Below are 22,938 nucleotides of genomic sequence, written 5' to 3' on the forward strand. Positions count from 1 at the left end.
AATAACAATAAGTATTATTTTCCAGATGTAGTTTCACTTTTAAATTCAAAAGTTCTTGATTATGTTTCAGAAATATTATATAATCTATCTATTAAAATTATTTAGCTGGTATAGATATCAACATTATAACCCCGTTGAACCACAGGATAGAATACACACAGTTTCAAGAGTTTGAATAGGTTTTAATTTTTACAAAGTAGACAAATTGCATGAAGCTCTGCCCATGATGAATTTTAAGATTATTTCTACAATCTCAAATATTCCAATATCATCTTGAAATCTCTGTGCAGTTTTTAAAATTTTCCACATTTTTGATACTAGTTTGTTTATTTTCCACTCGATTTTTCATTGCACAGTATTGTGGAATTAGTGAACTGTTCTTAGATACTGGTGTAGATTCTATATATAATGTTTGACAAACAATATATTATCTGTGAAAGAAGTGAACATAATGGGTTGAATATTTTAATGCTGCAAATGCATTTTCTATATGGTAAATTGAAACTGTGCTCTCATTGCTGTTCACAGCAAAACTTTCATATTCTGCTTTTAATTTTGTTCCATTGTACTAATTAAAGTGTTTGCAGTGTTTGTATACGTAATAGTCAAATTACCAATTGCCAGCTTAAGTTATTTTGTGATGAATTGTAGAATCAAGTGAAAAGATTCATTATTTTGCATCAACAGTGAAATACATAGGTTGATGATTCTATTTGTAGCAAAATTGTAAAAATAGTTTAGAGGAATAATTCTACAGCTACAGTCACAAAATGGCCTGAGAAATTGTCCTCCAAAGTGTATGATTTTCTCTTCAAAGTATATGGGCATTGCCAGCAAGGTCGACGTATATTGTTTATAGGTCTACTTGCCAGTTGTCTGAAGAGATGGTTAAGAATCAACCCTTCTGATTTGGTTGGCAATGGGCTGGGCAGGTTTCTTTCCCTTTAGGGCACCAGATTTGTGTTTTACAAGAATCCAGTGATATTCTGGTCATCTATACTCATTTAAATCCAGATTTACTTAACCCTGAACTGCAGATCCCTATCCCCAGCCTGCAATTTGAATCCATGTCTCCAGATTACAAGTCCAGATCACTGGGTGCTAGTCTAGTACATTAATAACTGTCAACACAGAAGTGTGTTGGTCCATTTTGTTCCTTTTTTCACCAATTCCATTTTTAGATGAGTCCCTCCAAGTGAGAATAACAAGTGTTGGTAAATACTAACCCCAAAGAGTTGGGATTGAATTCATCTTGTTCAACTGTTGATTATTTCAGGGTGATCAGTCTGTTTGCAGGCAGCTGGTTGTTTATTTAGACATTTTGACTGTCAGAATTGACCAGGTGTCCCAAAGCCTTGTGCAAGTCGCTAACTGAAAGGAAAAATAACTTTTGAGATGTGGGAGTTATTTAAAGACCAAAACCAATCAGAGTTCAGGATCGGTATGCTTCAGTAAGGTGCAAGGACAAGGATGGTAAGGTAAGGGAAAGTTAGATGACCCAAGAGGCCCAAAATTAGTCAGGATGGAAAAGAAAACACATGTAAAGTTTAGGAAGTGAAAGCCAAACTGGGGCCCTATATAATAAAAAGCAGGAAAGTGCTTGGGCAGGCGATTAGGGAGGCCAAAAGGGGTCATGAACACTTGGTGAACAGGATCAAGGAGAATCCCAAAGTATTTTGTTCTTTTGTTAAGAAAAAGTGATAACTAAGCAGACAGTAAGTCCCCTCAAAGATAAAGGAAGGAATTTGAGTTTGTAGTCAGAGTAAGTGGTTGCGGTACTAAATGAATTAGTATTTACTGAGGAGATGGACAGAATGGGGCACGTTAATAAACTGAGTCATCATGAGATTGAGGAGGAGGTAGTGCTGGGGCTTCTGAAAGGCTTTAAGGTGGAGTAGTCTCAAGGGTCTGATGGCATATACCCCAGAATTTTGGAAGAATCAAGTGAGGAGATTGCCGAGGCTTTGGGGTTCTGACAAGATTCACGGTGTTCTCACTAGTACAGGCAAAGTCCTGGAGGACTAGAGAGTAGCAAACGTTGTGCTTTTGTTCAAGAAATGAAATAGGGATAATCCAGGTAATTATAGGCCAGTGAGTCTCCTATCAGCGATATGGGAGCTATTGGAGATACTGAGGAAGAGGATTTATATATATTTGGAAAAGCATGGCTTTCATGGGGACAGTCAGCATGGCTTTGTGATGGGTAGGTTATGTCTTACAAACTTGATTTAGTGTTTTGAGGAAGTGAAAAAGAGGCTTGATGATGGTAAGCCAGTTGATCTACATGGACTTGGGTAAGGCATTCGACAAGATCCCTCATAGCAGGTTGGTTCAAAGGATAAAGAAGCATGAGATGCAGGGTGAATTGCAAGTGTGGATTCAGAACTGGCTTGCCCGTGAAACACAGAGAGCCGAGGAGGAAGATTGTTAGTCTGACTGCAGATCTGTGACCAGTAGTGTTTTTCAAGTGTCAGTGCTGCAGTTTCTGTCGCTTGTCATATATGTCAATGAATTGGATGAAAATGTAACTGGGTGAATTAGAAAGTTTGTGAATGGCACCAAGATTGGTGGAGTTGTGGACAGTGTAAATGACTATCAAAGAATACAATGTGATATTGATCAGTTACAGATATGGACAGCAAAGTGGCAGATGGAGCTTAATCCAGGCAAGTGTGAGGTTTTACACCTTGGAGTGTCAAATAAAAGGAGAAAATGTAGAGTTAATGGTAGATCCCTTAAAAGCATTGAGGTACAAAGAAATCTTGTGGTCCCCATGTCCATCGTTCACTGAAAGTGACTACATAAGAGGTTAATGTGGTAAAGAAGACATCTGGTAACTTGTCTTGCTTGGCAGGTGTGTTGAGTGTAATAGTAAGGAAATCATGCTGCAGCTTGGGGTTTTGTGTGCTGTTCTAGTTACCTCACTACAGTATTGGTATGAAGAGAGTACATAAGAGGTGCACCAGGTTGCTGCCCGGATTCGAGAGTGTGACCTGTAAGGAAAAGTTACTCTAGAAGGTGAATTAATATGTTATTTGTTGGCCTGGAGGCATCTCTATGTTTCTTCAGATTCTAACTTCCACTTCCTTTTCAATGACAGTCTGCCTCCCCAACTGCTATCTGTTCCCTCCCTCGCAATCCTATCACCATCTGAACCAACTTCTTGATACACATCTTCATCATGATCTCTTTTTCTCCTTACGCCTGCTCATTTAATCTTCCTATTAGTAAGGTCTTGAACCTACCAATCTAATAATCCACAACGGAAACCCCTTTATATCTGTAACAAAGTTTTACACCCTCCACACCCTAATAAACCTTCCTTATAGAGCTCACCTCTTAGTGCCAATTTGAGTCAAATTAACTGCAAGTTCCCACTCTCCATTTGCCGTTAGTAATTTAGATTTATTCCACTTTCACATGTTGAGGTACCTATTTGTCTGTCTAAACCGAATTCAGAGTATGATGCCAAAGCCTTACACTTTCTTCTTTGTTTCAAAGACTCTGTGAAAAATTCCTTATCAAAGAGCTTATTGAATAGGCACTTTAGGAGTCCCATATAATTCTTGGTAGATGGTATCTTATCTTATTTAGGTACCAAATATGTTGATATATACAATCTGTTTGTCATTTTTGTTCATATATTTTAAAGGAGAAGAAAAATGGTTTCCAGTTATACAGCCCATTCAAGAGACAACTGAATGTCTTCATAAAACAGTGATCATTGCCCTCTGGGCAAGGATTTCAATCAACTTACACTCAGTAAAATTTCACAGACAAGAAAGGGATTTGTTTTGTGCTTTTTGTCATTTTGCTTGAGGAACTAATTCTGCTTGAGGAACTAAGAAAAAGAGGGAACTCATTCTTTCTCATCGAGTTGTGGGAATCATTCACAACCTCACATTCCCAAGACAGAATTAGGTTAATGGCTAACACTTTTGAGGGTACTTGGAAGTGTGAATAGTTCAGTTATCTTATGTTCTGGTTTTCATGGAAGTAAAATGTAAAAAGATGCAAAGTATGGAAAACTAGGAAACCACAGACAGCAACATTTTTACTTTGAATATCCATGTCGCAAGGATATCTCATAATAATTTTGTATAAAACAGTAGCAAACATAGCCAGTATAGCATCTATTACAGCTGCAGCATCTGGACCATTGTCCTAATGTACAAAATGTATGACAATGTCACTCTTTTGCACAACCATACACAATTATCAGTATAATGTGAGATTGCTCTGATTAATAGTTTTAAAGGCAATTAGTAGCAACCTAGGCAAAACTATGAAAGATAATAGCAGATGCTTTTCTTGTGATTGTTCAGTCCTTCTAAAAAGCACATGTTGGCCTTTATTGCGAGGGGTATGGAGTATAAAAGTAGCGAACCTGTAATGCATCTTTACAGGGAGCCGGTCAGACCACAGCTGGAGTACAGAATACTGTTTTCTTCTCCATACTTAAGGAATGATGCGGTTGTATTTGGGGTAGTGATGAGAAGATTCCTGAGGTTGATTCCTAGGAAGAAATGAATGATGTAAGAAGAAAGGTTCAGCTGGTTGCGGGATCTACTCTTTGGAGTTTAGGAGAATGATCTGATTGAAGCACACAAGATTTCAGGGTAGCACAGTGACATAACTAGCAGTACTGCTGCCTGACAGCTCCAGAGATTGGGTTCATTCCTGACCTCAGGTGCAGTCTGTGTGAAGTTTCCATGTTTTTCCTGTGATCCTGTGCCTTGTTCGGGTTCCCTTTCTCATTCCAAAGATATGCTTGTTGGTTGGTTAGTTCCCTAGAAATCCATTGGGATCTTGGCAGCTGGAGTTTAGCCAGATATTAACTGCAATGCTTTATTTAAATGTTGTTGTCCAACCTGCTTTGACCAGGATTGGGCAGGTAAGAAGATGAAGGATGGATGGATTGGAAAGAGGATCTTGAAGCAAGGTTTTATGGTTTTGGTAAGGAGAGTACCTGGTGAGTATTTGATGGACTGAAAGGTCTGTTATGAATCCATAACTATCAAAACCTGGAAAACAATGGCTTTTTCTTCCTTGCCTCAGTCAGGAGAGCTTTCCAATTGAAGTGCCTTTGATTGTGTTCTAGCAACTTCATCTAGTTTTGGGAGTCAATGAAAGTGCCATTGGGATTCCAAGTACAATAAAGGAAACATATATTTTGCTCATATTATAAAAGTAGTTGGATCAATTATCAATATTAACTTGTATCTACTGGTATATAAATATGTAGATAAATAGCACCAAAAATAACAAAGCAACAACATAGATCAATAAATTGGCAGTGGCCTTATTTCCATTCAGAAGGAGACAAAAGGCACATCTTGGACAGATCAAGCAAGGAAGAGTACAAAATTAATGGAAAGAAGTTCCAAGGTGAACACAAAGATAGGCATAGAAAAGCAAATACTGTTTGGTTATCTATGCCAACAGATTTCAACTTTTGGTGCAGTAAGCCATTTACCTAATTACTTTCCTTCATAACAACAATGAAATCAGATGAGTTCATGCTGAAAACTGTGCTAGTGTTGCTGGTGTCTTGTAAGAGTGAGATTTGCATATTTCCCAGCCAAAGCAGCAGATAACAATGGTTATTGCTTTGTTTTTGTTGAAGTTTCACTAATCTTAGACCATAAGACATAGGAACAGAATTAGTCCTTTTGGCCCATTGAATCTGCTCCACCATTCAATCATGGTTGATCCTTTTTTTCTTTCCTCCTCAACCCCATTTCCCGACCTTCTCCCTGTAGCCTTTGATGCCATGTCCAATCAAGAACCTATCAATCTCTGCCTTAAATACACTCAATGACCTGGCCTCCACAGATGCACGTGGCAATAAATTCTACAAATTCACCACCCTTTGGCTAAAGAAATTTCTCTGCATCTCTGTTTTGAATGGACACCCCTCTATCCTGAGGCTGTGCTCTCTTGTCCTAGACTCTCCCACCATGGGAAACGTTCTATGATAACCCTTTCATTCCCGGAATCATCCTTGTGAACCTCTTCTGGACCCTCTCCAATGCTGGCACATCTCTTCTAAGATAAGGAGCCCAAAACTGTACACAATACTCAAGGTGAAGCCTCACCAGTGCCTTATGAAGCCTCAGCATCACATCCCTGCTCTTGTATTCTAGACCTCTTGAAATGAATGCTAACATTGCAGTTGCCTCCCTCACCATGGACTCAGTCTGCAAGTTAATCTTTAGAATGTTCTACACAAGGACTCACAAGTCTCCTTGCATCTCAGATTTTTGGATTTTCTCCTCATTTAGAAAATAGCTCTGCACATTTATTTCAACTACCAAAGTGCATGACCATGCATTTTCCAATGTTATATTTCATTTGCCGCTTTCTTGCCCATTCTCCTGATCTGTCTAAGTCCTTCTTCATCTTACCTGTTTCCTCAACACTACCTGCCCCTCCACCAATCTTTGTATCATCAGCAAATTTGGCAACAAAGCCATCTATTTCATCATCTAAATCATTTATATACAGCATAAAAAGAAGTGGTCCCAACGCCAACCTCTGCAGAACACCACTAGTCACTGGCAGCCAACCAGACAAGGATCCTTTTATTCCCACTTTCTGCCTTCTTCCAATCAACCTATGCCCTAGCCATGTTAGTAACTTTACTGAAATACCACAGGCTCTTAACTTGGTAAGCAGCCTGATGTGTTCCACTTTGTGTGCCTTCTGAAAATCCAAGTATACAACAGCCACTGCATCCCTTTTATCTATCCTACTTGTAATCCCTGCAAAGAATTCCAACAGGTTCGTCAAGCAAGAATTTCCCTTAAGGAAACCATGCTGACTTTGTCCTATCTTGTCCTGTGTCACCAAGTACTCCATCACCTCGTCCTTAACAAACTTCAAGGAGTCATTCCAATGCAGAAAAAGACAAACTGCATAAAAGTCTATCATTAAGCTGAAGGACAAAGAATGGGAAGGGGAACATAGTGGTTATCAGTGTTTGTGGATCGCTCGCTTGTCATCCAGTGCTCAAACGTAGTCCCATGTCTTGAGTAACCCCAGACCACAGTGAGGATGAGATTGCACTGGAGTGCAAGAAGACTGCTGGCAATGAGGGAGCAAGGAAAAAAAAGAAGAATGAGAAAATATTCTGACAAGTATGGTATATGGTCAATACATCAATGTCAGAATGGAGGCCATTTAATTTACATCTCATTGCGTATGCCAGCATAATCTTTCTTTTGTGACTATTGAATGAAGGTTATCTTTGAGCTCAATTTCATGTTAGTAAGGACAGAAATAGATGTTGTGTGAATAGTGATATCAATTAGGTGCATGCCCAATCCGATTCCCTATTGGCTGTATTTGAGCTGGATATGAAATGTGATCTGCACGGGGTTAAATTACTTTTTGTGAATCATTTCTGAAAAACAGACACTTTACGAACTATTTTCTAGGCCATAATTCCTCAGTGGTTGAATGCAGAGCATGGTTTAAACATAGGTGAAAAGAATGCAAGTGAACACAGCATCTTGTGAGTCCACAATTACAGTAGTTCTTGCAATTTAGGTTTTTTTCATAAACAGGACATTCAAATATAAGAGTGTCGTGTCACTATAATACAAAATCGTAATGATGATTATGAGCTTGCAATACCGGAAAAAACAGATTGTACCTCCTGTGCCAAATAAAATGGCCACTGAGTGTCTGTTCATGGTCATCTGTTGCTGTAGCCCATCCACTTCAAGTTTTGACATGTTGTGCATTCAGAGTTGCTCTTCCATACACCACTGCTATAACCTGTGATTATTTGAGTTACTGTCATCTTCCTGTCAGCTTGAACCAGCCTGGCCATTCTTCTCTGAACTCTCTTATTAAAAAGGCAGTTTCGTCCACAAAACTGCCAGTCGCTGTTTTTTTTTGTATTTGCACCATCCTGTGTGAACTCTAGTTACTGTTGTGTGTGAAAATCCCAGGAGATCAGCGGTTTCTGAGATACTCGAACCACCCTGTCCAGCACCAGCAATCATTCCACTGTCAAAGTCAGTTAGATCACATTTCTTCTCATTTTGATATTTAGCCTGTACCACAAATGAATGTCTTGACCACATCTGCATTGAGTTGCTGTCACATGATCGGCTGATTAGATATTTGCTTCAACAAGTAGTTGTACATGTATACCTAATAAAGTGGCCACTGAGTGTAACGCACAGAATTTGAAAATCAACAAATGGTAACAAATTATTCACCAAATGGTATCTGGTTCACAGTTCAAAGTACATTTATTATCAAAGTATATATACACTATAAAGCCTTGAGATTTGACAGCCACGATACAAAGAAACCCAAAAGAACCCATATAAAAAAAATCGCAAAACAACCAATGTGCAGAGAATAAAAAGACACCACGTCCTTAAGAAAAGACAGTAGAACATCCAACGTGGAGAGAAGAAAAAACACATCGTGTTCTGAACTGAAGTCTGCAAAGAGAGTTCCATAACTCAGCGTAGTTGAGCACAGAGCTGGATTGTGGAGCACCAATCTGAACTGGCCCATCCCTTGCCTCTGGCCCGGACACCCTGACCTTGTCAATCTGACCCGGTGCCCAAATTGACGTCCTAACATTGGGTTCAACCGCCTCGATACGCCAGGACCCCACCACGTTGATTCAGCCTGTATCCGATTCAGGCCTGCACTTAAGTTGGGTTCATTCGGGTAAATGTATATGTACGATTTATTCCATTAATACAAAGACTGACTTCCAAACTGAAAAGAAGCTAAGCAGTTGTCACGTGTCATTAATGTTTGAATATGTCATTTAAAATTTTACTGTTGACTTTCTCAATCCTAGGAAATGTATTTAAGTACTGATAATATCTTTTTCTGCATTCCAATCATTTGTCAATCTGTTCCTATGATACATTGTCCTAGATAATTTTGCTCTTTCTTAAACATCTACTGGGTTGAAATAGAAGTATATTTCACATGTTCCCAATGCAACATTCTTTCTTCAGACATCTATCACTTTACTAAATTTAGTACTTCTTTGTTATTTTCAACCTCCCATTTTTAAGACTCATCTATGATTACATCGTGACTTCTGCCATATTTTTCCAGGTCACAGGATTAAGCTTGGTAGGACCTGTTTGGCTTGAATTGACTGGGCAGTACATGAGTGCATTTTAATGTGACTTTCCACTACTATAGTCAGGTGGGTAATAGTGCAGAACTGACTCATACACACTGACAGTCAACAGTGTAAGCACATCATGATATCAATCAATGTTTAAAGCTGACATTGGACAGCAGCTGTTGACTGTTGCTTGACATCACAAGATGTCTGTCTACATTCATGTGACATGCTTGTGTTTAGCACAAGTCACTTGATAATACCTTCAAGCACGGCATGGGAAATTCAGACTGAAATTGCATCCACAACACTGAACCAGTCAGAGCAACAGACCACCTTTCTGTTGCCAAGAAAAGATGGTAGAAAAAAAACATGAAGTAATGATTGGATGACACCAGATTTGGAGAAGTGACCAGAGGCTACAATCGGCAAGAAGGGATTCAGTGTGTTAAAGTGTTTGCAGTCTGGAGATGTAAGGTTAGGGATAATATTAGGGTAGGAAAATGTGCAATGCATTTTCAGGTGTATTCAGACAAGGAAAATTTTTCAGTAGGAAAAATCTCCATTAGCTGGATCCAAAGAGCAGGAACGGGAGGAGAATTAGTGTTAGGCATGCTCCCAATAGAAGTCTAGATCCATAAAGGTCTTTCCTGGAACTTTCCCCCTGCGTTCACCTGACAATGGGGCAATACCTGATGCGAACCTGGTTCTTGAAGGAGGTAGGCAAAGAGCCAAGCCACATGCTGCAATCAATTCTGCAATTCGGCAGCCAAGGAGAGTGCTGTCACACCACATGCAGCGAAGGTGAGAGCTGGTTTGAACTTCTCCATCTTTCGGCAGTTTGCAGGCTGGTGCTGGAGCCAGTCATAACATGCCTCAATTAACAGCACACCCTTGCTATGGGGAACAAATGGAATTCTTTGCTCATGATGAACCTCATCCATCTCCTTTGTTCTGAGTGCAAAACCACTGGCAGAGGAAGTGCAAGGATTCTCGAAGTTCACAGGCTTCCCAATGGTGAAGCTGAGGGCACCACATCAAAATCCCAAAGAGTACCACAAATACAAAGGATCGCACTTCCTCCGTGTCCTGCTGGTCTGCCAAAAACGTTGAGCGCTCACTATCAGGGGAGAAGATATTTATCATATTGATTGCAAGAATGACATTTGAGTCACAACATTAGATAAGAGGCTGGTTCTAAGTTTTCTCATGAAATACCTGTTTGCTTACCTCTTTGTGGAAGGTTGTCCACAAAGAAGTTAAGGTTCATATAATGAATCCATTGGGATTCCTAAGCAACACATCCAGTGCTTGTGTTGACTTACAGGAATCATGCTCTACAGTGTAGAGCATTGTCAAGTATATTGGTGGTGACTATCCCTAGCAGTTGAGGAGCAAGAATTGGTAGACATGGCAATGCTGGAGCAGCAGGAGGAGATACAGAAGGAGGAGGAAGAAGAGAAGCTGAAGATGAAGTGTAAGAGGACCAAAAAGGAAAGAGGTTATTTAGAGACCACTTTTCTAACTAAGAGAGAGACAGATAACAATATGCTTTCAAAGAAGATATCCAATGGGCAGTCCTCACACTTCTCAAGTCCATACAGACTTTAATCAACACTGGGGCAAAATTCTGGTAATCACATGAGGTTTGCTAGTTACCTTTCAAGTCAATCACCATCATAATGTGGGAATAAACCTCATTCCCCTATTGTCACTGGGTAAGAGCTTCGGATATCTCTACCTAACAGGTTTTGGGGTAGTATTATAGCTTCCCAGCACCTTCTCATAGGACAATAAAGATAATCAGCAATGTATAGGAGTATAGGAAACTGATACAGGACTTTGTGATATGGTGCAACTCAAACTACCTGCGTCTCAATATCACCAAGACCAAGGAGATGGTGGTGGACTTTAGGAGATCTAGGCCTCATATGGAGCCAGTGATCATTAATGGACAATGTGTGGAGCAGGTTAAGACCTACAAGTATCTGGGAGTACAGTTAGACGAGAAGCTAGACTGGACTGCCAACACAGATGCCTTGTGCAGGAAGGCACAGAGTCGACTGTACTTCCTAAGAAGGTTGGCGTCATTCAATGTCTGTAGTGAGATGCTGAAGATGTTCTATAGGTCAGTTGTGGAGAGCGCCCTCTTCTTTGTGGTGGCGTGTTGGGGAGGAAGCATTAAGAAGAGGGACGCCTCATGTCTTAATAAGCTGGTAAGGAAGGCGGGCTCTGTCGTGGGCAAAGTACTCGAGAGTTTAACATCGGTAGCTGAGCGAAGGGCGCTGAGTAGGCTACGGTCAATTATGGATAACTCTGAACATCCTCTACATAGCACCATCCAGAGACAGAGAAGCAGTTTCAGCGACAGGTTACTATCGATGCAATGCTCCTCAGACAAGATGAAGAGGTCAATACTCCCCAATGCCATTAGGCTTTACAATTCTACCGCCAGGACTTAAGAACTTTTTAAAAGATATTATTAATGCTTTTTGAGATAGTGATTTAGATGCATATCATATTTTTTACTGAGTTAAGTATTGTATGTAATTAGTTTTGCTACAACAAGTGTATGGGACATTGGAAAAAAAGTTGAATTTCCCCATGGGGATGAATAAAGTATCTATCTATCTATCTATCTATCTATCTATCTATCTATCTATCTATCTATCTATCTATCTGTCCTTATTCCACAAGTAAATGAAAATAAAGGGAATAAATAGCTTTACAATCCACCTAGCTCCCAATGTCATACTCAGTACTTTTCATTCAGGCTGTACTTTAGTAACTGGGAGGACTTGCAAAGGAGGAAGCCAAAGGTGGCACTGAAAATGACCTGTGAGGCTCTGGTCAGGAGACCTCGTTGTGGACAATATCAGTTTGCCACAAGTGGCAGGATTCAGATATAGTTGCTATCATCACCCATCACACGACAAGGGGATGGGTGAAGTTGCAGGTATGAGGTCAATGCTGTCAACCTGAGGGATGACCCAATGGAGACACTGCCACTCCCTTGGGCCTGCCCTCAAAAACTGTAGCAGTGCTGTCACCCTCTTCATGCCATATTTAATCATTTGGTTTTTTGTTGTGCTGCAATGGAGGATGAGACACCTGTAATCAAATACTGCGTGCTGAATGGGGCAGCCAGAGTTGAAACAGAGCTGGCCACATCTTCCTTCCATGCTGGATAGGACAGGATCTAGGCTTCATGTCAAGATTGTGCAAGACCGAAGCTGGACTCCCCAATGATCCTTAGCATTACATACATTAATTTCAGTCAGGCCAGCTGCTTCCTTGCGCATCTCAGTGTTCCAGCTCATCAGCCTTTTTTTTCAGCTTGTCATGACAAGACCTCATTTGAGTCTGCTATTAGTCTGACTGCAACCTCCATAAACCTGGCAGCAACGCTACACTTTCCCTTTGCCTGGTCCGTGTTCACTATGCCCAGTGCCGATCTCTGTCAAATTCTGAAGTAGATTCTGACAATGCGATTTTTTTCTTTCTCTTGTACTTAGATCAATTAAATTACTGTGTCAGAATTTAAATGCCAGGGATTATAGTGAAAAACTCCAGTTTAGTTGAAAAAGATATTTTTGAACAGTACACAACAATATTAGTTTCCATCCATTGACCTTGAATGTATTGAAAATCCATAGAAGTGTCCTTCTCCGATGATATCTCAGGTATCTTCAAGCTGCATTATTGATTAAATTAAGATGCCAATCTGATCAGTGAAAGGCTAATTGAGATCGGCAATTTTGACTAAAATAACAGTCAGTTGTCACCTGATAAACATTTCATATCTATTTTTAACTCAAAAATAGCAATGTGAAAGTAATATATTGTATCTAATTCTATGCTATGTCAGTTTCATTGACTTACTTTATTCTTGCAACAATAAAGCAGTTAAAAACACAAATGACTTAAGTTCAAAAGTGAGTTAGATTGTTAGAAAATACTTGTGTCGAGATCACTAAACTAATCTTGGCCAAATAAATTTTATTTGTATCAACCGCTTGATCTTTAGATATATCTGAGCTTCTTAAAGAGCTTAGAGGAAAGAAATTACAGTTTTTAAAAAAATCATTTTTTTATTCTGCACTTAAAGGCTTTGTTGGAATCTTATTATAATTATGATTTTTCAGATTTCATTTCAACCTCAATTTTAAGACTATGAGATTCTAAGCCCCCACTGGAAGATTTGCTGATTTATATCTACCATTTAAGTGTGTAATTATTAACTGCTATAAGAGAGCATACTTGTTTGCACATTCTTGTTAAATAGCCATCCGAAATCTTGCTTTGCAGTTACTTTTACGTCCCTATTGCTTCAACTTCTGGTTCTGAAGCTATTCTCCACTGTGCCCATTACTTTTTAATGTCTACAGTAGCCAGAGACATTCAAAGACTATTTACTTCAATGTAATTATTAAAAGAATTTGAACATTTTAATTAAATAAATTTAATTGAAATCCCTTTATATATTAATAATTAATTACAGTGTGTAGAATAATACAAAAATTCAATTACACCCAAGTATTCCTCTTTTGGATGAACACCATTGCCATTCACATGCCAGGCATTGCCACGGCGATGACGATTCCTGTTTAAAGCTGAACGGCTTGGTTTAAATTGCCTGTGGCTTTTCTCTTCAGCATTACACTGTTCCGTCGCTAGGTTCAATGGTGAGTACAGCAGCAAGGCGGACAGTCAGATATGTCATTATCAGATTTCAGCTCATCTTTGATACCTCTGCATTTGGGTGAGCATGTCTGGAAGTCTACATTGTGTTCAGGCAGATAGCTGGTAATTGCTACCTATTGAGTCAGCTCAATTGAGCTTACTGATATGCTTGTACCAATTTATGCAAAGTCTCCCAGTTTAATTAATACAGTCCTTTTTTTCCAATCTAGTAGTTAAATTACTGGACTAATATCCCAAGGCTGATACTATTAGTCAAAGACATGACTTTAAATCCCTCCATGTCAGCCAGGGAATTTGAGTCTAAGTAATTCAATTTGTAATAAAATCTGGCATCGTTAAGAATGACCATGAAGTTAGATGATTGTTATAATGCTCCAAGTCCTTCAGGGAAGGAGTATTGTTATCCTTACCTGACCTGGAGTACTCTTAGCTCTAAACCCACCAATAAGATTACCTGTTATTACCCTCTGAAATGGTGTGCGTAGTCGGTCATCTGGGGATATCCACATCTTTTGATAAACTAGTTCAAATATAGTTAAGGTTATCTGACTGACAACTCTTCATGGTAAGGGAACAAACATGTTACAATGTATTACTTTACACAACCGGAGCTAAATCGTTATGGTAGTTTTCATCCCACCAATTGTCTCCTCCAATCCTTCCATCTCCTTTCTAACCCCATTGAAAAGAGATTATTGAAAATTTTGTTTCAAAGATCAAGGCAATGCCAAGTGCCTATCTGAGCCATTTCATCCTCCTTTGCTCCTCATATACTTCCAGCTCAGTAATTCCGATACTTCTCAGCCTTATTTCATACATGGGCATTCACTTCTCCAGTTTAAACTTTTCTCCAGAATTCTGACCAGCATTTGCAGGTGTTGTAAGTTACACCAGCATTGTTACCACCTCATTCAAAAACCTTTTCATCTCCCATATCTGAATCAAAATACAATGGTAGCCTCAATTTTTAACTTCCTTTGTATTCACAAATAAATTAACTTTACAACTCTGCTACTCTGCATTTAGACAGTCAAAATTTGTTGCTTGAATACAGTACTTTGATTTCTGTCCCAAGGACAGTGATAAAGCTGTGCTGGTCATTGTCCTCTGTGGAATTATATTCTTACTTAAATCATGCAGCAATTTTACTTTAAGTATTCCTTGCTCTACCCAATACACTAAACACTGACACTGCATTATGATTTATATCCAATGGGACCCCTCAAGTTACATCCCTGTGCAGTTTGCACATCCTTTTAGAAAGTGTCACCTGGTTCTGCTGCATGCCCTGGGAATTCCACACTTCCCCAACTTCTGCTCTTCATTTTCACATTTGTCCTCACCAGAATCCTGCACAGCCACAGGGTGTACTGTAATAACACTAAATCATAATTTCCCACATGTCCTGACAAGTGTAGAACAAGGCAGGACAGACGTTGCTCTTTTTGCACCTAGATATACAGTATTATTGCCGAAGCAATAGCAGAAAATAGGTAAGGCAACTTGGTCAGTTTCTTTACGATTTCAATTAGCAGGCAAAATTTATCTGTGACTCTTCCTTACATCATTAGCTGCTCAGTCTTTATCAAGCAGCCATGCCAAGATATGGGAAATATGACTAAGTGACCTCAAGTAATTTAGTCAGTGTTATTTCTTCATTGTCAAGTGTTAGGTACATACTGCACAAGGAAAATAAAATTTTGTACGTTAAACAGAAATGACAATCTGCTAATTATTATTGTTCAAGAAACACACAATGAGGTTAGGATATTTTTAGTAAGACAAGACATAGGAGCAGAATTAAGCCATTCAGCCCATTGAGTCTGCTCTGCCATTTCATCATGGCTGATTACTTATTTCCCTCAATCCCATTCTCCTTCCTTCTCCTTGTAACCTCTGATGCCCTGACTAACCAAGAACCTAACTACCTCTGCTTTAGATATACTCAATGTCTTGGCCTCCACAGCCGCTGTGGCAATGAATTCCACAGATTCACTGCCCTTTGGCTAAAGAAATTCCTCCTCATCTCTGTTCTAAATGGACATCCCTCTGAGGCAGTGCCCTCTGGTCCTAGACTCACCCAGTATAGGAAACATTCTCCCCACATTCACTCTATCTAGGCCATTCAATAATTGATAGGTTTCAATGATATCTACCCTCATAGTTCTAAACTCCAAGGAGTACAGTCCAAAGATAGCAAACACTTGTCATATGTTAACCCTTTCATTCCTGGAATCATTCTCGTGAACCTCCTCTGGACCGTCTCCAATGCCAGCATCCCTTTTCTTAGATAAGGGCCCCAAAACTGCTCACAATACTGCAGATGCTCTCAGATCAATGTCTTGAAAATATCAGTATTATGTCTCTGCTCATATAGTCTAGTCCATTCAAAATTAATGGTAACACTGCATTTACCTTCCTTACCCACAACTCAACCTTCAAGTTAACCTTTAGGGTACCCTGCACGATGATTCCCAAGTCCCTTTGCCCCTCTGATTTTTGAATTTTCTTCCCATTTAGAAAATAGTCTACACTGTATTTCGTCTACCAAAGTGCATGACCATACACGGTCCTGCACTATATTCCATCTGTCACTTCTTCGTCAATTCTCATGATCTGTTTAAGGCCTTCTGCAGACTCTCTGTTTCTTCAGCACTATCTGCCCCTCCACCTATTTTTGTATCTTTCACAAACTTGGCCACTAAGCCATCAATTCTGTCATCCAAATCACTGACATATAATGTGAAAAGAAGCAGTCTCAACACCGACCCCTCCGGCAATAATGTAATTGTGTACGGGTCTAACTTCTTTATTCAAGTACCAGCATATTTATTGCACATTTAACTGACAAGTGCTTTACCCACATGTACTGAGTGACAAAGAACATGATCAATTGACCTGAACAAACAGACTACTACTCTTGGCATTGATTGACGTGCTACCTATATTACAATGAGAAAACACAGACAATGCTTAAATTGTACATCCAGAGCTATTGAGGATGCAGGATATTTTAATTCTGAGAGCCATTACCAGCTGTCAATGCTGTTCCAGGCAATAAAGTTATACCTGCTTACGTTTGATAGGTTCAGATTCCTAGTGTGAATGAAATGGCAGTTTTACGATTAATAAATCGGACTCCAGGTTCATAAGAAAAACCTTAACCAATTTCTACTCAACTGCACTTGATGTCATGTACTCCCACTGATCCATTAAAACCCATTCAAAAAGATATTGCCAAGCTTCTGATCCTTAGAGCAAAGATTAATAGGTGGCTTCTTGATCCAGTAGAGTTGGGAACAAGGAGCATGATGTGCTATTCCAAATTAATTTGGGGACTTTGGATATATTTCCTGCAGACACTTTTGTTAATGGTAAAACCCAAACAAATTGCCCTTTAGGAATTGACGAATGTGCTCAATATTGTTTAATTAACACTGTGAATCATTTAATGTGATTCTCCGGCCCGGAGAGTATTAATGCATTATGAGTGTGTCAATTAGAAAATGGTTATCAAAATTACTTTCTAAAAAGGAAAACATGCCTGAAAAAATATCCTAAAGTGCTCTCTATTTCATCACAATTTCCACTCACACAACCTAGTTCAAAGTAAATTTATTATCGAAGTACGTATATGTCACCATATACTACCTTGAGATGTATTTTTTGCAGGCATTCACAGTAGAACTGAAATGCAACCGAGTTAATGAAAAACTACACACAAACAGAGCAACCAATGTGTAAAAGAAGACAATTTGCAAATACAATAAATAAATAAATAGGTAGGCATATTAATAGATAAATAATGCTGAGAACGTGAGCCGTGGAGTCCAAAGGCTGTGTTCAGTGATCATTTTGGTGTTGAGCTGAGTGAAGTTATTCATGCTAGTCCAGGAGCCTGATGGTTGAAGTGTAATAACTGTTCCTGAATCTGGTGGTGCAGTGTCTAATCTCTCCTTTCTGAAAGCAACAATGAGAAGAGGTCTAAAATGAAAAGGAAGGGAAAGATATTAAATCCTTTGGGTGAGATGTTAGACCGAGGTCGTGCTTGCCCTCTCAGATGAACCCAAAATATCCAGCAGAATCTGTTCAAAGAGAAGAGGTATACTCTCTTGTGCCTTGACTATTCCTGTACTTAGTATGAGCAGGATGACCAGTGTTGTTATGCCTGTCTCTATAACATTGTAGCTTAAAGATATGTGCTTTGCGCAAATCAGTTTATCAATTAGAACAGATTTTACATTAAAGAAAAACTACTGCAGAACACTTTGGGATTGTTGGAGATTGTAAAAAATGCTGTATAGGAGTTGTTCTTTTAGCACTCAGATTTCCGACTTATCAGGTATATAATTAATAGGTGTATTCTATAGACAAAGTTCCATCTAGTTCAGTTTTAGAAAATTAAAACTGACCAAACATTTGGTGGAGCAAGTTCTGGATTTTCATCACCCTTATGTTAAAAAGTACTTCCAACATTCATTCCCGAATAGCTGACTTTGGGTCTAGCTTCTTTTATATGCATTAGTATCATTCTTTTTCAGGAACTTCTCCAGTTTCCATTTTGAATGTTTGCAGTTAATTTGCACCTTTGCATGATTTAGGAGCATATTCTAAAGGACATTGATCTCCGGGCAAAGACAAGTTCATGATAACTAACCAATTCTCTGCATATGTAACATATATGTATATTTCTTTGTGTTCACCAAGTTATTAGTCAAGGATTGCTGCAAAGTGACATTTTACAATGAGTCATCCTGATTATACTATACATCCCAATTCTTTGCGTAGAATATTTTGAGATTCGGGATATAATTGCCAGTAATCTTTAATTCTGACCCAGCATTCAATACACATGCTTGAAACAAGTTGTGCCTACTTACAGTAGAGTATATTGGTCAACAATAAATATAATCTGCTGTGTTCAACAATTCTTCCACTATCATGTCCATGTGTGGATTTCTTTTCCATTTAGGAATAACACTATTAGGAATAATTTGTCTTTAGAAAATGCTTAAGATTTGATACATCATCATTATAATTAACTGTTTTTTTTTCAAATTATCATACTTGAAGTTAGAAAATATGATTGGCAAGTAGCAGACTCATATTTATAATAACCAAAACCAAAGCATTGATAATGGACTTAGGTGTGCCTATAGAGTACAAGTAGTTCAATGCAAACATTTAAATTTCTCAGGAAATTATTTCCTTGATTGCAGATAGTGATTCACTCCTTTAAGATCTAAGGTTATCCAATATACAGAAGTTGTAATCCTAGAAGTCCACTGATAGAATTGGTTCCTGATCACAATATTTGTACAGAAAAAAAAGATTATGAATCAATTTTGTAATGATGCATTTGTAAAATGTAAAACCATTGTACAACAGAGAATAATACCCATTTGTTAAATATGACTTTCATGCAGCAGCTATTTACAATGCATTTCCTTTGTGATGGTTGTCATTTTGCTAATACAGTTTTTCCCAAAGAATGAAAATGCATCAGCTCGAGTTTTGCACTTACATTTAGATTGTATTCCCAAGAGACCCAATTGCTAAATACATTGGCAAGTAGGAAGCTGGATCTTTGAAGACTAGAAACTCAGATTTGATCTTTAGACTGTGCTAATTTCTGTCTGTGTCATGATAGTGATGCCTTAATAGGCTGGTGAGGATGTAATTTAGCATGGTTCCTGTACCCTTTTGCTATCCAGTGAGATTTGTTTGAAATTATTTACATAGTAATCTTTATAGAGAATGGGGCTGGCCTTAAGGGGAGTCATACTCCTATGTACTTTTCAACTTTCACCAGCAGCGATGCTATCTGCTATACTCCTTACCCAATTCCACTGATCACGTGGAAGTTTTATGAGTCATGCAGCTGATTTGAAATGATCTGTTTACCACACATCAATAAACAATAAGGCATATTCCACCTTATCAAGGACACGTGAAAAGTGGACAACCGGATGAAGTGCTAGGAACAGTTGGCACTCTGCGAGCTACACACAGTCAGGATCACTAGCTTCAAGTGAGGAGGTGGAAGATGACAGAGGAAAACTGATAAGAGAAGTTTAATAGTGAAATCTGAACTGTTAATTAAATGCATTGTGGCCCGCCTTGTAAAATATTTATGGTACTAAAAACATGTTTCAATGTGCATTTGCTTCACTTTGATTGATGTTTATATCTGATTACAATCAGAATTTTCTTTATGGGTACACGTTGTTATAAACCTAATATGAGCATTACACATTAAGAACCAACAGTCTGATCAGATAAGTAAGCAAATGCTCCTCTTGAGTATGTTTGGGTTTTGTAATATATGAATAATGATGATATGTTTGTTATTTTTTTCTTATTGATTGAATGTATTAAATTCTTCAAAGCATTCGAAACATTGAAATATGTTCACCTCTGCTGTTGCTAGCTTTAAAATATTCCACGAAATGTGATCCGATGCTCCACCAAGAGTAGTATATGCAATAAAGATGCAATTTATAGGAAAGTCCCAGCTCCTGTTTTTGTTGGCTAGGGCCTCTACCATGTAAAAAGGAGGCAAAGTCACGATTTATCACTGAGATCTGTAGTCACAATTTTACAGAATAATGGGTAATTTATGGACCTTTTGGGAATTATATTCCTGAAGGCATTTATTTCACTATAAAATACTTCCTATATTAAAAATGCATTACAAGCAAAGGATTGTGTCATACTGATAATGTGCAAAACGACCCCTTTGATCAGTTGTCAGCAATTATAATGCATATTGTAACACAATGATCACTCAAACATTTCAAAAGAAGGAACCAGGAAGGTAAGCAAAGATCATATAAAAGGTGTTTGCCAAGAGACTGGATTTAGAGCTGAGCATTTGAATTTCAATATTTTTAGCTGTAAATTGTGAAAATGTTGTTATTACATAATTCATGAAGTTCGACCTGGCACTTAGAAAACACAGTAGGATATTTGGATTTGGCCATTTGTCAGGAAATATTCATTTGGATTCATTCTAGCTGAAGTTAGAAACATAGAAACATAGAAAACCTACAGCACAATACAGGCCCTTCAGCCCACAAAGTTGTGCCAAACATGTCCCTACCTTAGAAATTGCTAGGCTTACCCATAGCCCTCTATTTTTCTAAGCTCAATGTACCTATCTAAAAGTCTCTTAAAAGACCCTATTGTATCCGCCTCCACCAACGTTGCCGGCAGCCCATTCCACGCACTCACCACTCTCTGAGTAAAAAACTTACCCCTGACATCTCCTCTGTACCTACTCCCCAGCACCTTAAACATGTGTCCTCTGTGGCAGCCATTTCAGCCCTGGGAAAAAGCCTCCGACTATTCACACAATCAATGCCTCTCATCATCTTATACACCTCTATCAGGTCACCTCTCATCCTCCGTCGCTCCAAGGAGAAAAGGCTGATTTTTCCTTGGAAACCGATTCAACCGATTCTCATAAGACATGCTCCCCAATCCAGGCAACAGCCTTGTAAATCTCCTCTGCACCCTTTCTGTGGTTTCCACATTCTTCCTGTAGTGAGGCAACCAGAACTGAGCACAGTACTCCAAGTGGGGTCTGACCAGGATCCTATAAAGCTGCAAAGAGAAATTCTAAAGAGAAATTCATTTGCAGTTTTCTCTTTAGAAAAAATTGTTGGCCATTCACAGGGAATCATGCCTTCAAAATGCTAAATTAGCTCTATGGAATCTATTAGGTATATTTTGTTAAGAGCATAAGAGGGCAACAGGTGATATTATAGACATACGTAAAATTATGACAGGCATAGGGTAAATATTTATTCCAAAGGTAGAAATTTCAAATGCCCAGGTGCAAAAGCTCAAGGTGCGGGGCTGGGGGAGGTTTAAAGGTGTGTGCAGCATGGTGAGTGGTAGGTGCCAGGGAGGTTTTAGAAGCAGATACAATAGCAACATTTAAGAAGCATTTCGATAGACACATGAACTGGCAGAAATAGAGAGAAATGAACCATATGCATCAGATAGATTGATACCATGATTAGTGCAGATCTGCTGTGCCGAAGGGTCTTTACCTGTGCTGCATTGTTTTGTGTTCTTTGGCTGTTGGCTAAGCAAAACCAGACTCTACAATTGTGCTATTTAAGCAAAAGAACTTGTTGGAGGGATCAGAAATATAGCTGACTTAGTACAAAGTTTTGACAATAGTTCAGCAACATTGTCCAATCAAATGCTGCAGGACAAATATGTAACTATACAGAACAGACAGGCAAAACCTAAACCTTTGCCAATGCAGAGAATGGAGAATACAAAGACTGCGATCTGCAGCACACCCTCCAAGAAATGCTTGTTTGAATCTATTTCAAGGAAGAAAGCAACAAAAAAATGCAAGGTTGCTATAAGAATTCCTTCAGCTTAAGAATTTCACCATATTACTGGCTTTCTAGGAACTCCTCACTGATCACTCAGGCAGGGATAACTCTACAACATGTCATTCCTAAGGCAGTTAAGGATTCTGTGCCTGATGTAATAAACAGGGGACTCACATAATGAGACTCTCCATGTTATTAGCAATGTTGAAGTTCCTTGATTTATATCATTTCATTCACTTTGCCCAAAAATCCAATTATTCTCTACATCTTCTGTGTTTTTTTTTTGCTTAAAGAATTTCATAATATTTGTGAAAATAGTTCTAGAATTCTTTTAGTGATTGGAAGACTGTGGCCAGTAGTTTATCACAGAGAATGGTGCTGGAATCCTTACTGCTTGTTGCATATATTATCGATTTAGAAGCTAATGTAGCAGGTATGATTAGTTGACATGAAAATCAATAGTGTTATTGATGGACATAACAGAATGGATCAGGTTGTGGTCAGTGTGCCTCTGGTACCTGTCATAGTATGGGTAATGTGGACATCCTTGTGATCTCCAGTTTGGGTGATGACATTATCCAACAGATACACAATCTGGGACCAAAATACTGCCATGAGATCTCTTTAACAATGGACAGTGTACATCTTTAGCTTGCCCAACACCAGTATCCAGCAGATACTTTATGCTGGACTCCATCTTAGTCAGAGACAATCAGGTGACAGTGTTAAATATTTTGGTGAGTTGTAAAAGTTTTCATAAAATGGGAC

The 22,938-nt window shown here is 38.7% G+C and overlaps 1 protein-coding gene across 1 annotated transcript in view; it reads left to right on the forward strand.

Annotated features, from left to right (window-relative positions):
- prdm6 (PR domain containing 6) overlaps positions 1 to 22,938 on the forward strand; it is a 195,734-nt gene that overhangs the window by 8,791 nt on the left and 164,005 nt on the right. The gene's annotated exons all lie outside the window — the stretch shown is intronic.

This window comes from Hemitrygon akajei, chromosome 2 (genome assembly GCF_048418815.1).
Source record: "Hemitrygon akajei chromosome 2, sHemAka1.3, whole genome shotgun sequence".
NCBI lineage: Eukaryota > Metazoa > Chordata > Chondrichthyes > Myliobatiformes > Dasyatidae > Hemitrygon > Hemitrygon akajei.